The following is a 13879-nucleotide window of genomic DNA, read 5'->3' as shown; positions in this document are numbered from 1 at the left end:
AACCAACATATTGAACACCTTCATTTTACAAAAGCAATAACCATGTATGAAGCAAACAAAAGTAGCGCACTGCCCTTTCTCGAAGATATTTTCGCACCGCCTAACAGAATCTAGACTGACCATACGTGTAAGATTTAGGTCGAGCTAAAAATACATTTCCTCACTGACATTCTTATGGACCCCACATTATTTACAATTTTTAGCATCTCAGACATTGCTTAATTCAAAACGTGAAGCCAAATCACTATTGTTCATTTTTGCAAAAGAAAGCTTGTGACCCCACAAACGTCATGGCAACTATTTGCTCGCTACAAGTTTCATCACTGCGGTGTATTCTTGCGTTGCTAAGTGAATAATTTGTGCTTGTAGAATGTATGCGAAGTGCGTCTACTTTGTTATGCATATCTATCAGGGAGCAATGATTCCGACGCCTGATTAATATCACTAAATGCAGCGTTTTGTTCACATCGGTACAAAGGTTGCTTAATATGATTATTTCGACACTGCTTATGGATTTAAATGTGAAAAGTTTTGTTATACGTGAGGTTGACGTGTTTCTATAAATACGCCTAAATTGAATAATTCTTGTTATATATTTATCTTAAATTGCAGAATGATTAGTTCATTACGAATACCTAAATGCAGCAAGCGAATGAAGGTATCCTCCCGAAATTGAGCGCCAAGTTGAGCCAGTATTTCACGCTGTCGACCAGAATTGATTGTTCCCAGAAGAACAGTTCCCTGTAACAGCACCGAATGAGTTTGTGCAAGCAAGCAGGCCGTTTTCATTGCGCAGAATAAACAGTGCAGCTCGTTTGGGCGAAAACACAAGGCTGCTCCCAACTACACAGCATATAAAAAGACAGCTCATTTCCTGTGCAGTGTAAACCTCATTTATCCATGGATGCCAACGTCGCTAGACAACGGCATTATTGCTGTCAGTAAGAAAAGTGGCCAAGAACAAATATGTTTCTTGGGTACCAGCCCTATTATTCCTCGCCGCCATTTGCACAACAAAACCTTGGGACGGCATGCGGTCTTCGATAAACAAGGCCCTTGTCATGAACTGCGATCATGCAGGAACACAAACCCAGACTTAACTGCAATATGCAGACACCCCCGCGGCTTTGATGATCACAGCCATTCCAGGTAAAATGCGAGGCGTGTAGGGTATCACTGTCATACACAAGCAAGGAAGAAACAAAACAATAACAAATAAGGGTTGGAGAAAGTTCTCTCAGGGCAACTTGATTAAAGTGGCTAGCGACGATGCGGCACTGCCTATACTCAAAACGAGAACGCCTGCCCATTGGCTGTTAGGTATGTACTGCATACGTGATCAAGTTTTAATAAACGGAAGCTTTCAGACGTGTAATGAAGAGGACAGCTACGTCTCATTTAATTTCCGCTTGCATAACTTGCTAGCACAAACCAATTAGCCCAGCAAAACATTGATTGAAACTACATCTATTTTTTGCAAAGTATACCTATAGGTCACACTGCAGCGCGGTATTTAGTGTAATGCACCTATTCTAGACAAAGATAGCATCACAACCGCGAAACTTGAACTTTAAACTGGCTTAGGTATTACAATGGTATTGCGTCACCATGCTGCAGAAGCCGCAGCTAATACATTCAAGTGTGAAACAGCTTTTGCGCTGCATGGTGAAGTAATTTCGTCTGTGTGGACTTCTGTCAGTCATGTTATATGTAACACTTGAACAGTCGCTGCCAGTTGCTGAGAGTGGGTAGCATACTCTTGTTGTCTTTACGGTGTATTAGGTCTCCTTGCGACGGCTATTCTCGACAATAGATAAAACGAGATAACAACCTTATTTAAAAAAGGAAGCTATATAAAACATTTATCAGTCCATCTTTATCGACAGAACCCAACAATGCGATCAGTATTTTCAGTAGCAATATTTTGTTCCGGAAGGACGCTATACCGAATTATTGATTACCATTCCACAATAATCGACCACTGGCGGTATTAGAATGTGTTTATGTTGTTTCGACGTAGTGACGCCAACAATAAATTCAGTTACGTCTCGGCGCCGACTGTCAAATAAAGGCTTACTGAATTCCACATAGAACGTTTTTACTAGGTAAACGCGGAACAAAATATAATGCAACAATTTCTAAAGAGAAACGTCCAAAAATAAATAGATAAAAGCACAGATAAAAATGACTGAAGGTGAGCAACAATTCTGTTACCAGGAAAGAAGCCTGACCTACGCATGAATCCCAATTTATATATAAAGTATTACACTACCAGGAGGGTGATGGTGAAATGTGTGGCTCATAAATAAATGTATTTCAATAAATTACGTTTGCAACAAAACCATAGTACCGAAGACTGAAGGGTGGGGCGCCTCTTTAATGAGTTGTAGTTGTATGTTCGCAAAACGTGAAAGCATGGCCACCAGGTAACATTGTTTACCTTTTACCGGTGGACTTTTTTTAAAGGCAAATTACCGTAACAAAGCTATTGCTCGGCGCAAGACCCACCTGCGCGTTTCCAAAATACACTGAATGTTGTCGCCAATTCTATGGAGAACGACAGATTTTCGAGTGAAATTTTCATAAACATCTAAGGGGTGGTGAAGATGGGCAATGGGCGCCAAAGTGGTAGTAGCTTGGCTGCGGTAAAGACATGCCTTTTTAACATTGTGCGTGTAAGAGAATAAATAGCCGAGCGTCTCGGCACGGGCTGTCGCGCGAGAGCGTTTGGGGCTTCTGAAGCTTTAGACGCGATGGTGGAGCGCTCAGGAAGACCTGCCCTCCCTCCTCTCTCGACCGTATTAGCCTGTGGCGGCTGCAGGACAGGGATGCGACAATACTACAAACGAACTAATTAAATTATCTGTTTTTTACGGCAATACGCAATAGAACAGCCAACACTACGCTAATGTCGTGACTGCTACCAGTAAGCCTTCAAACGCTTCATTCAGTTTATAAAGCGAATAGCTTCCAAACATCGTTCGGCTATTTGCTTACATTGACACTCATCGCTGTATGTACACGTTCTGTTTTTTTACTGTTCGTGTTTCCTGCATGGCTTCTCTTTGCGAGATACATATGAATAATTTGCAGATGTAAATAGGCCATGTGTACTTGGAGGCATACCATACCACGTGAATGCTGAAACTCACATTGGTACAGTGATTCCATTCCAAGTGTCCCAGACGTACTGTTCGACCATCTGAGGTTTTTTTATTTAAAAGCCAAGGCATTTCCAAGATATTTGTTAGGAAACCAAAAATGTAATGTGACGTGCATTAATAGTTTTCTCAGGTACGCGACACATGGGGCGCTATAATGAAAATCTATTCCAATGTGTTATTATTCTATTGCTGTAATCAGGCATGCCGGTTTCGTCGAACATTTTTTTTTTTTTTGGGGGGGGGGGCGCACCCATTTCGCCTATCTGTCACGCCACTTCTCCAAAACCACCCAACGTCCCCATCTGAGATGACTTGTGCACAATGATTATGCATTATTAGAACAACATAAACATTATTTCCCATTCTACACCTTTTAACCTAACCCTCCGCTACTGGTTTAAAGTTTTGGGGCTGCGCCCACTTCTCCAGCTTTCCACGGGGCGTCACAAAACCGCGATAACTCACCGCGTCAAAGTGGCCTGTAGGCGAAGTGTTAATAGCCAGAGACTGCCCCGTTCCGAACAGAATAGAGGAGGTCTGCCCACTTATTGCTCTGACACTGGCTACAAGGAACTGCCGGGGAGAATGTATTTATTTGCGTGTAATATCAAATTTCGTGTTGCCTTGTAACATGGTCAAGCACTTTCGGCACGTTTGCGACATACCTCAGCCCACTTTCCTTCGCTAAAGATCCGCTTTAGCGGCATATTTGACCTTTCGTTGCAGGCCGCCCCGATTTTTGATCAGCCACAGCAAGCTAAGCAAGCGGAAGCGGACCGTTCGCAGACGCCGGGACCCCCCTCGTCAACCATTTATCTACTTTCACTGCGCAAGCTCTGCTCCATCGAAACCATCTCCACTTCTGAGTGCTCCTCACTTCTCTTCAGCGAATTAGGTAAGAAAAGCTTGTCAAATTAGGTGACGCTATTTGTTTTGAAATAAGAAAACAAATGTACCATCCTATAAGCGAGGACAGAGTTTAATTGGACGGTCCAGACATCTATGCGGGCCACAATACGATGCTTGCGTCAGTTGTTCGGAAGCGGATTGGAATAAACAAAAATATTAGAATAGTTTTAGGATGTAGGACCAATAGGTCTGCGAAAGAATATGTACGTACAATTATTCTAGTTCCTAACGTTTAACTTCGCCTACTGAAGCTTCAAGAAGTCTTCAATATGTGGACATGCTTAACGGCAACTTCAGTCAGAAAAATTGCCTTCAGAGTGCCTGATTTTGATAAACATCTACACAATTGACCACGTCTTTCTTGGAAAATTGCTGTCATTATGTTTATTACGACAAGAAGCTTAAGTGGTGTAAGACAGCGGAAAATTGGGCATACACGGACGAGATGTGTAGTGAAATCACGCCAGAACTCGACGACTTCGTCCAGATTACACAGAGATGCGTCCATTTCATACCACGTAAAACGCTGTCTATCACTCGCTCGAATGTTGCAGGCGCATTGAAAAGTGCAAATATTATCACTGCGAATTCATACAACGCATCCGGAGTGATGAACACTGTCTTAGGACGATCAGGATCCTCCACTGAGACTTGCGAATATCCCAAGTGCAAGTCTAAGGCAGAAAAGAAGTCGACGCCATGGAGACAATTCTGGGCGTCGTTTATACGGGGAAGACAGTATAAAGGGTGTTTTTTTTAGCTGCACCAAATTTTTAAAATTAGAAAAGTATATATCTTGGTCACGTTATGTTTACCATTCGAGAGTACGGATTGGCGGCCTCTACATAAAGAGCAATTTCCGCACTTAGATGCGTAGTTAGCGAAGTTACGGTAATTAACTTTCTAATTATCAACAATAGGTGGCTACAGCAAATGAGTACTTTGGGGCCCGTCCTTGACAATACATTTCCCAACGATCAACTTTTGAATAGCGGAGCTCATTTGGGAGCTACGCGAGCAATTAGTTTCCCTTGGCAGGCTCCTTGAAACCGAAACTGGCCGCAAAAATAACGTCTGTGTCGTCGATGTCGCATGGTGACGTCATCGCCAGAAGCAGTTTTTCTTCGCACTACGTGGTGCATACAGGAGCTCAAACTGCTCTGCTGTTAATATGTGTTATGTAGAGGTCGTAAAATTTTCGTGCACGCCTGGGTAGGCGCTGTTCCGCGCGGAGATTGCATACTGCGGGGTGGCCGAACACATCTGCACAGCTTGTCTTCAAAGCTATCCTAGTGGTGAAATCAGGCTCATGGCTACAAAACAAAACGTTTGCGACGTCTGTAACGTAGAGCAAGACACTGCAGTTTTGTAGGGCCATCCCATCTCTTCCTTCTGCGCGCTCACTCTTTTAAGCGATGACAGCCAATCTCCTACGCCCTGGTCATGGGCGCCGCTAAAGAAAGCAGGATCACACGGGCGCAGGACGCTGGACGCGGTGATCGAGGCAGATTGCGCCGTAACTCGTTGGGTTGCTGCGTCAGGTATAGTTCGGAACAGTTGCGAGCGTAGCGCTTAGGAGTTTCAGGCTTGAAGGTTACCAACATCTATATAACTTTGGCAAGGGAATTTATAGACGCTAAGCGGCAGGCAAGAAACCAGCGCGGCATCACCAAATCAACCGTGTCGGCGTCAACTGCTCGCGATCTGCGCTCGCACTCGATGTTGACGACCGCGCACCAGTGCTGCTTCCTTATGTCTCTTCTTCTTCACTATAATTGTAATTGTTCGACTGGATGCGCCAGAGCTGTATAATACACCTAAAATATTTAACCACCAGTACACTGTACGAATTTCATAAAACAGCGTGCTAAACCTACCAAAATTTCGCTTTTATGCACTTTTATACTTTGTCACAATTTTGGCAATGAGGATTTCCTCGTACAAGTTTGGAACGCATTGCATTAGATTGGTTAAATATCCCACGAAGTCCAATAAATGGCGGGTTTGTTAGTATGCGATAAACCATCATTCTTTTGGTTTTTGCTTTAGGCGATATATATTGAGAAGAGGTGTATGGGCGGCGTCCTTAAGGACTCTACGAGTTCCAAGAACGCGAGCCAGCGTGGAGCACCGTCTCCAAAAACACCAGCGACCAACAGCGCGAGCAGAGTGGGTCGAGCGTTGCCGATGCCGCAGGACGGAGGCGCGTCTTCATCTTCACAATCGCCCCCGCAGAAAAAGAGCCATCCTGGTGACCTAAGAGGTTGGTGGCAGAGGGTCATGGTAGGGCTTGAGACGCGCCACGTGGACGAGGTCACGTCCACGCCGGCGCAAGTCGTCTTGATGAAGAAAGTGGTTCGATGAGAAAATTCACCGGGGACGTTCGCTCCAAGACGCGGTAAGGCCCTTCGTATTTTAGAACGATTTTTGAGGAAAGGCCTGGAGTTTGGCCAGGAACAGCCAGCCATACAAGAGACCCTTGGGCATACGTGGGACTGGGCAGCGAGTCGGCGCGGCCTTCTTTCTGGCGCGGTCGTTCTTGTTGCGTAAAGGTGCGCGCGAGCTGGCGGCACTCTTCGGCTTATCGGGCAGCTTCGTACCCAGGTGGGCACTCGGAAGTGTCAGGACGGTATGGAACGAGAGTGTCGATGGTATACAGTGGCTCCCGTCCATATAGGAGGAAGAAAGGTGAAAATCCCGCAGTAGCTTGTATCGCTGTGCTGTATGCGAACGTTACAAAAGGAAGTATGCGGTGCCAGTTCCCATGATCAGATGCCACGTACATCGCGTGCATATCACCGAGAGGGCGGTTAAGCAGTCCCGTGAGCCCGTTAGTTTGCGGATGGTAAGCCGTGCTCATTCGATGAATAATGTGGCATTCCGAAAGCAGAGCTTCAACGACCCCGGAGAGGAAGGCGCGACCTCTATCACTGAGGAGTTCTCGAGGTGCGCCATTTGGAAGGATGAAGCGATGCAGGACGAAAGAGGCTATATCCCGCGCTGTAGCATTCGGTAGAGCAGCAGTTTCGGCGTAGCGTGTCAATGGTCCACAGCAACTATGATCCACCGATTGCCGTCCGGTGTTATGGGAAGCGGGCCGTAGAGGTGAATGCTTACGCGATCGAAGGGTTTGGAAGGGCCCGGAAGCGGCTTCAAGGTGCCTGACGCACGTAAAGGTGGTAATTTTCGGCGTTGACAGTCAGGGCAGCACTGAACCAACTTTCGTACAAAAGTGTACATTCCCTGCCAGTAGTAGCGATACGGTCGTAGTCTTAAATACTCCGGCGTGGCCACATTGCGGATCGTCGTGAAAAAAGGCACAGATTTGGGATCTTAAGCTGCGGGGAATGACTAGTAGCCATCTACGGCCTTCGGGAGCGTAGTTGCGTCGGTTGAGCAGCTGATCACGAATGGCGAAATGAACAGCTTGGCGTCGGAGAGATCGCGATACAGGGGTAGTCGATGATCCAGAAAGATAGGCGAAAAGAGAAGCGATCCACGGGTCACGGCGTTGTTCGGTGCCAATCGAGTCAAGGTCAAGAGACGACAGGGGGTGAGCTCAAATGCTGCCGCAGGCCGAGTTTGGAGGTAGAGGTGAACGGGACATGGCGTCTGCGTCAGTGTGCTTGCGTCCGCAGCGGTAGACGACGCGAATATCGTACTCCTGGATTCGGAGTGCCCAGAGTGCTAAGCGGATAGATGGATCCTTCAACGTGGAGAGCCAATAAACGCGCGGTGATCCCTCACTAGATCAAATGGGCGGCCGTATAAGTATGGGCGGAACTTGCCAAGCGCCCATACTAGACCCAAGCACTCTTTTTCAGTTACGCTGTAATTGGCCCCTGCTTTTGTCAGCGTACGACTCGCATAGGCGACCACGTATTCGGAGGAGCCGGGCTTGCGTTGCGCGAGGACGGCGCCAAGACTGAACCCGCTGCCATCTGTATGTACCTCAGTTGCAGCTGTCGGGTGGAAATGGCGAAAAATAGTTGGAGAGGTAAGAAGATGACGCAGTGTAGCAAACACGGCGTCGCATGCAGGGGACCAGGAGGAGAGGTCCGCGCCACCACGTAAAAGCTGGGTCAAGGGCGACATGATCGATGCAAATTTGCGGACAAAGCGCCGGAAATATGAGCACAGGCCCACAAAACTGCGTAGTTCTTTGACGATAGTAGGCTTCGGGAACTGAGCTACTGCACGAAGTTTCGCAGGGTCCGGTAGAACGCCGTGCTTGGACACGGCGTGGCCTAAGATGGTCAGCTCCCGCGCGACGAAGCGGCACTTCTTGAGGTTGAGTTGCAGGCCAGCGTTGGTGAGACACGTCAAAATATGTCGAAGGCGAAGTTGGTGGGTCGGAAAGTCAGGCGAGGAGGAGGAGGAGGAAAAATAAGAAAGGAAAAGCAGGGAGGTCAACCAGACGCACGTCCGGTTTGCTACCCTACACGGGGGATGGGGATTTAAGGGATGAAAAGAAAGGAGAGAGAGGGAAGAAAGTACTCGCAGTATGATCAACACGTGCGTTTGTCCAACACTTTACAGTCGGTCACTGAGGCCAGTCTATTTCATTAATTTTAACAATGCCCGCGTCGCTTTGTGAGCCTGCGACGCCTGGGGCCACGGTCCAAGAATCTTTGTCTCTGAAAACGGTCTCCTGTCTAATTTGTTTAACACACTCCGGAGAATGTCGCGTTCGGTCTCATAAAGATGACAAAAACACAACACGTGTTCCACCGTCTCCTCACAGTTGCACGAGTCACAGATTGGTGTGTCGGACATGCCCAGAAGGAATGAGTACGCTTTCGTAAAAGCCACCCCTAACCACAGGCGGCAAAGTAAAGTTGCATCACGGCGGGGTAAGTTCGGTGGAACTTGTAGCCTCAGTGTAGGATCCAGCCGGTGGAGATGACAGTTCGCACAAATCGGGCTGCTCCATGATGTTTCTGTCTCGGTTTGAGCGAGTAAACGAAGGCCCCTCGCTGCGTATATCCTTGATAAGGGTATAGGAACAGTTAGGGTTTCCTTATGGGCTGACCGGGCAGCATCATCAGCAAGGTCATTACCGACGATGCCACAGTGCCCCGGCAGCCATTGAAAGATGATGTCATGTCCGTTCATGAGGGCTCGATGGAGAACCTCTCTGGTCTCAAACACCAGTTGTTCATGTGTCTTGCGCCGTAATGCTGACTGCAGACTCTGAAGGGCTGCCTTTGAGTCACAAAAAATTACCCACTTTCGAGGTGGTGTTTCTGCGATGTAATTAACAGCAGCACGTAGGGCGGCAAGTTCTGTTGCCGTAGAAGTCGTTATGTGGGACACTTTGAACTTGCTTGTGACTTGTAAGGTCGGGATGATAAAAGCGCCTCTGGAGCTGGTGGCTGAGACAGATCCATCGGTGTAAACCTGCGTTCTTAATTCATATGCATCGTTAAGCAATGACAATGTCAACTGTCGCAGAGCTACCGTGGAATGACGGAGCTTTTTCGTAATTCCCGGAATCGTGAGGTGTACTTCTGGCTGTCGTATAGACACCACGGGGGTGACAGTGGTCTTGCTGCTGGTGTAAATCCCGATGGAAGGCAGCCTCGATGTGTCGCAACAAGTTTCGAAAACATGGCGTGAGGTCTTTGTGCCGGCAAAGCAGCAATGTGAGGCGAGGAAACCACCACATCATGGAGGTAAATACAAAGACACATAGACCACTTTAGTCCACGCAGCGTATTGTCCATGAGTCGTTCAAACGAGACAGGCGCGTTTCAAAGTCCAAAGGGCATCACGTTGAACTCGTATAGGCCATCAGGTCTAATAAATTCCGTTTTCTGGCGATCGGTTTCAGCCATTGGAACCTGCCAGTAGCCAGAACGCAAGTCTAGGGACGAAAAGAATTCCGCACCCTGAAGGCTGTCAAGGGTGTCGTCTATGCGCGGCAAAGGATAGACGATCTAGCGCATGCCCTTATTTAATCGACGGTAGTCAACGCAAAAGCAAATAGACCCGTCCTTCTTGCGGACGAGAACGACAGGAGATGCCCAGAGTCTGTGGGATGGTTGGATAGCGCCACGGCGTATCATACCGTCGACGTGTTCGTTGATGACGCGAAGCTCGTCAGCGGAAACGCGGTACGGTTGTTGACGCAATGGCTGCCGTAAGCCGCTGTGAATGTAGTGCTGTACTTCCGACGTTCCTTACAATTACGGCTGAGAAACATCAAAGGAATTTCTGAAGTGGTGTAGAAGCTGAAGAAGCTCGGAGTGTTCGGCAGGGGTTAGTGGAGCAGCGATGGAACTGGAAAACATGTCACTCAACGACTCTTCAAGCGTTGAAAGGGCGAGGCGTTCGTTCGAGTCAAGATGGAAATATTTGTCTGGCAAGGTAACAAAGAACGAAGAGTCAAGCTGTTACACGCGCGGTGAGACATTCGCCGACAAGCAACTCAACCGACGCAGAAAGTGGATTGTACACAAAAATATTGCTGATGCCGGCGCCGATTTCAAGGGTTGCAAAAGGCAGTGGAACGGCTTTGCGACTCATAAAGATGTCAGATGGTGTAAATGAGACGGTAGCATCAGTGGCGGCATCGCAGACGACTGGGACAGGGGCAAAACAGCCAGGTGGAATGTCAGTTTCCTCACGCACGACCATTTTAGGCGGCTGATCAAGAGCGTCGTGGGATGGTGCGTCACACAGCGGCGAAAATTCAACTTCAGCTCGTGCGCAGTCGATGACGGCATTATGACGGAACAAGAAGTCCCACCCAAGGATGACGTGATGAGAGGAGGCAGGAAGAACAATAAACTCGACAATGTACAAAACGCCTTGTAAAAGCACACGGGCAGTGCAGGCTGCGAGAGTTGTCACGTGCTGCGCGCTTGCCGTGTGAAGCGACAGTCCAGACAGCGGCGCGGTCACTTTGCGCAACGAACGGCAGAGTTTGGCGGCTATAACAGAAACGGCGGCGCCGGTGTCCAGAAGCGCAAAAGTAGAAATACCTTCGACAGATTTTGCGACCATGTTAGCAGGAGAAGAGCGAGGACTTGGGCAGTTCGAAGATAGCGCAGTTCTTCCCTCGCGAACTGCGGCGTTTAGTTTTCCTGGTCGGAGGGTGCGGGTCGGCGACGCATTGGGGAGAGCGATCGTCGACGAGAAGATGGGGATCGACGCGACGGAAATTCAGGGAGGTCAGAAGAAAAGTACTGCTGGGAGGGACCCGGGGCTGATTGGCGCATGGGCTGACTGCCATGCTGGAACGGCCGGGCAGCGTCGTCGTGAGTTGGAAGGCGACGGCGGCAATCCGCCATGGATTGCTGACTCTCGGTCCGGCCCAAGAAGCCGTAGGAGCGGCGGGTGGTGCAGACTGTTGCAGGATCGAGAAAGGTGGCTGGGGAGGCCTACGCACTACCTGCGCATAGGTAGGAGGCACGGCAACAGGCTGCATAGTGTCTGCGCATACGTGAGAGGCGCGGCAACAGCCTGCGCTGCCTGCGTATAGGGAAGAGGCGCAGCCACAGGTGGCTAGTGGTGAGTGACGGGAACAGCTTGAGCGATGTCTTCGGCAATGGCGTTGCGGAGCGTTGAAGGTAGACGACAGGACTGCTCCTGAGTGAAGGGGACCAAGGAAAGTTGACGGGCAACCTCCTGCCGCACGAAGTCTTGAATCTGCTGAAGCAGTGGAGAGTGGTCGGAAACGTAAACCAGACTCGCTAGCGAGTCGGCGGTCGACAGAGGCTGCTGATTCAGGGTGCGTTTCTTCTTCAACTCTTCGTAGCTCTGGCATAGTGTGACTACTTCACAAACGGTGCGCGCATTCCTGGCCAAAAGCATCTGGAATGCACCGTCGTCGATGCCTTTGAGGATGTGCTGAACTTTATCAGCTTCGGGCATGGCGGCGTTGACACGTTTACAAAGGTCCACGACTTCTTCAATGTAGCTAGTCAAATTTTCACCAGTCTGCTGTGCACGGGCTCGCAAGCGCTTTTCTGTGCGTAGTTTGCGGACAGCAGGTCGACCAAACACTTCAGTAAAAGACGTCTTGAACCCGCACCTCGACGAATTGAGAAGAGGTTTATTGGCTTTGTCCTTCAAGGACTCTACGAGTTCCAATAACGGTGAGACAACGAGGAGCACCGTCTCCAAAGACACCAGGGACCAACAGCGCGAGCAGAGCTAGCAGAGCGTTAGCGATGACGCTAGATGGAGGCGCGTCTTCTTCTTCACAATATATATATATATATATATATATATATATATATATATATATATGTGTGTGTGTGTGTATGTGTGTGTATATATTGTAATCAAGAAGACAAGATGACGACGAAGCAGTCAGCAAGCAAGCCACAGTGTTGGTATTAGCCACGGGCCCCGAGTTTGCGCTTGCCCTGATTTTGGCTGCTGGTCGCCTCGCCGCTCGTGACATTCACCTGACGTTTCTCACGTTCATTCAGGTTTCATCATCATCATCATCAGCCTATATTTATGTCCACTGCAGGACGAAGGCTTCTCCCTGCGATCTCCAATAATCCCTGTCTTACGCTAGCGTATTCCAACTTGCGCCTGCGAATTTCCTAACTTCATCATCCCACCTGGTTTTCGGCCGTCCTCGACTGCGCTTCCCTTCTCTTGGTAACCCTAATGGTCCACCGGTTATCCATCCTACGCATTACATGGCCTGCCCAGCTCCATTTCTTCCGCTTAATGTCAACTAGAATATCGTTTATCCCCGTTTGTTCTCTGATCCACACCGCTCTCTTCCTGTCTCTTAAAGTTACTCCTAAGATTTTTCATTCCATTGCTCTTTGTGCGGTCCTTAACTTGTTCTCGAGCTTATTTGTTAACCTCCAAGTTTCTGCCCCATATGTTAGCACCGGTAGAATGCAATGATTGTATACTTTTCTTTTCAACGACAGTGGTAAGCTCCCAGTGAGGATTTGGCAATGCCTGCCGTATGCACTCCAACCCAATTTTATTCTTCTGTAAATTTATTTCTCGTGATCAGGGTCCCCTGTGAGTAAGTGACCTAGATAAACGTACTCCTTTACAGACTCTAGAGGCTGACTGGCGATCCTGACGTTGACGTTTACACGTGAATAAATCACGTTGCATTTGGTGCAGGCTGCGTGGGTCCCCCGCTACAACCTGGAACTCCGCTCCCGGACGCTCCCTTTGGTTCCTGCACCCATGATGGTCAACGACGCCTCGACTCAGACTGACCCTTCGGCAGCGCCTGCCACCTGCAGCGCCGCGTACCGTGAGCGGGATCCGCCCATCTTCAACGGTTCAGGTGACTCCGATGTTGAAGACTGGTTGTCGACATACGAACGGGTCAGCGCCAATAACAAATGCGACGATTCAACGAAGTTGAATCACGTCATGTTTTATCTCGCGGACATCGCGCAACTGTGGTATAGCAACCACGAGACCGAAATACCCACTTGGTCCGTTTTTAAGACTTACATTTCAAACGTCTTTGGTCGGCCAACGGCCCGCAAGCAGCGCGCAGAGCAGCGCTTGCGTGAACGCGCGCAACATCCAGGGGAGAATTACACGGGCTACATCGAGGATGTGCTCAATCTCTGCAACCGCGTCAACCCCACCATGACAGAGGGGGAGAAAATAGAGCACATACTGAAAGGCAACGAGGACGACGCTTTTCAGATGCGGCTCGCGAGAAATCCCACCACGATCGCGGCACTCGTCTCCTTGTGTCAAAGCTTTGACGAGTTGCGTAGGCAGCGCGCGATCGCCCGCCAAGCCCTCATGACGCCAGACACACTATCGAGCTTGCAGCTAACTGGCCACCTTGCCGATCA

The sequence above is a fragment of the Dermacentor silvarum genome, chromosome 4 (genome assembly GCF_013339745.2).
Source record: "Dermacentor silvarum isolate Dsil-2018 chromosome 4, BIME_Dsil_1.4, whole genome shotgun sequence".
Classification (NCBI taxonomy): domain Eukaryota; kingdom Metazoa; phylum Arthropoda; class Arachnida; order Ixodida; family Ixodidae; genus Dermacentor; species Dermacentor silvarum.
The sequence above is the reverse complement of the archived record's forward strand: the minus strand, read 5'-3'. Positions refer to the sequence as shown.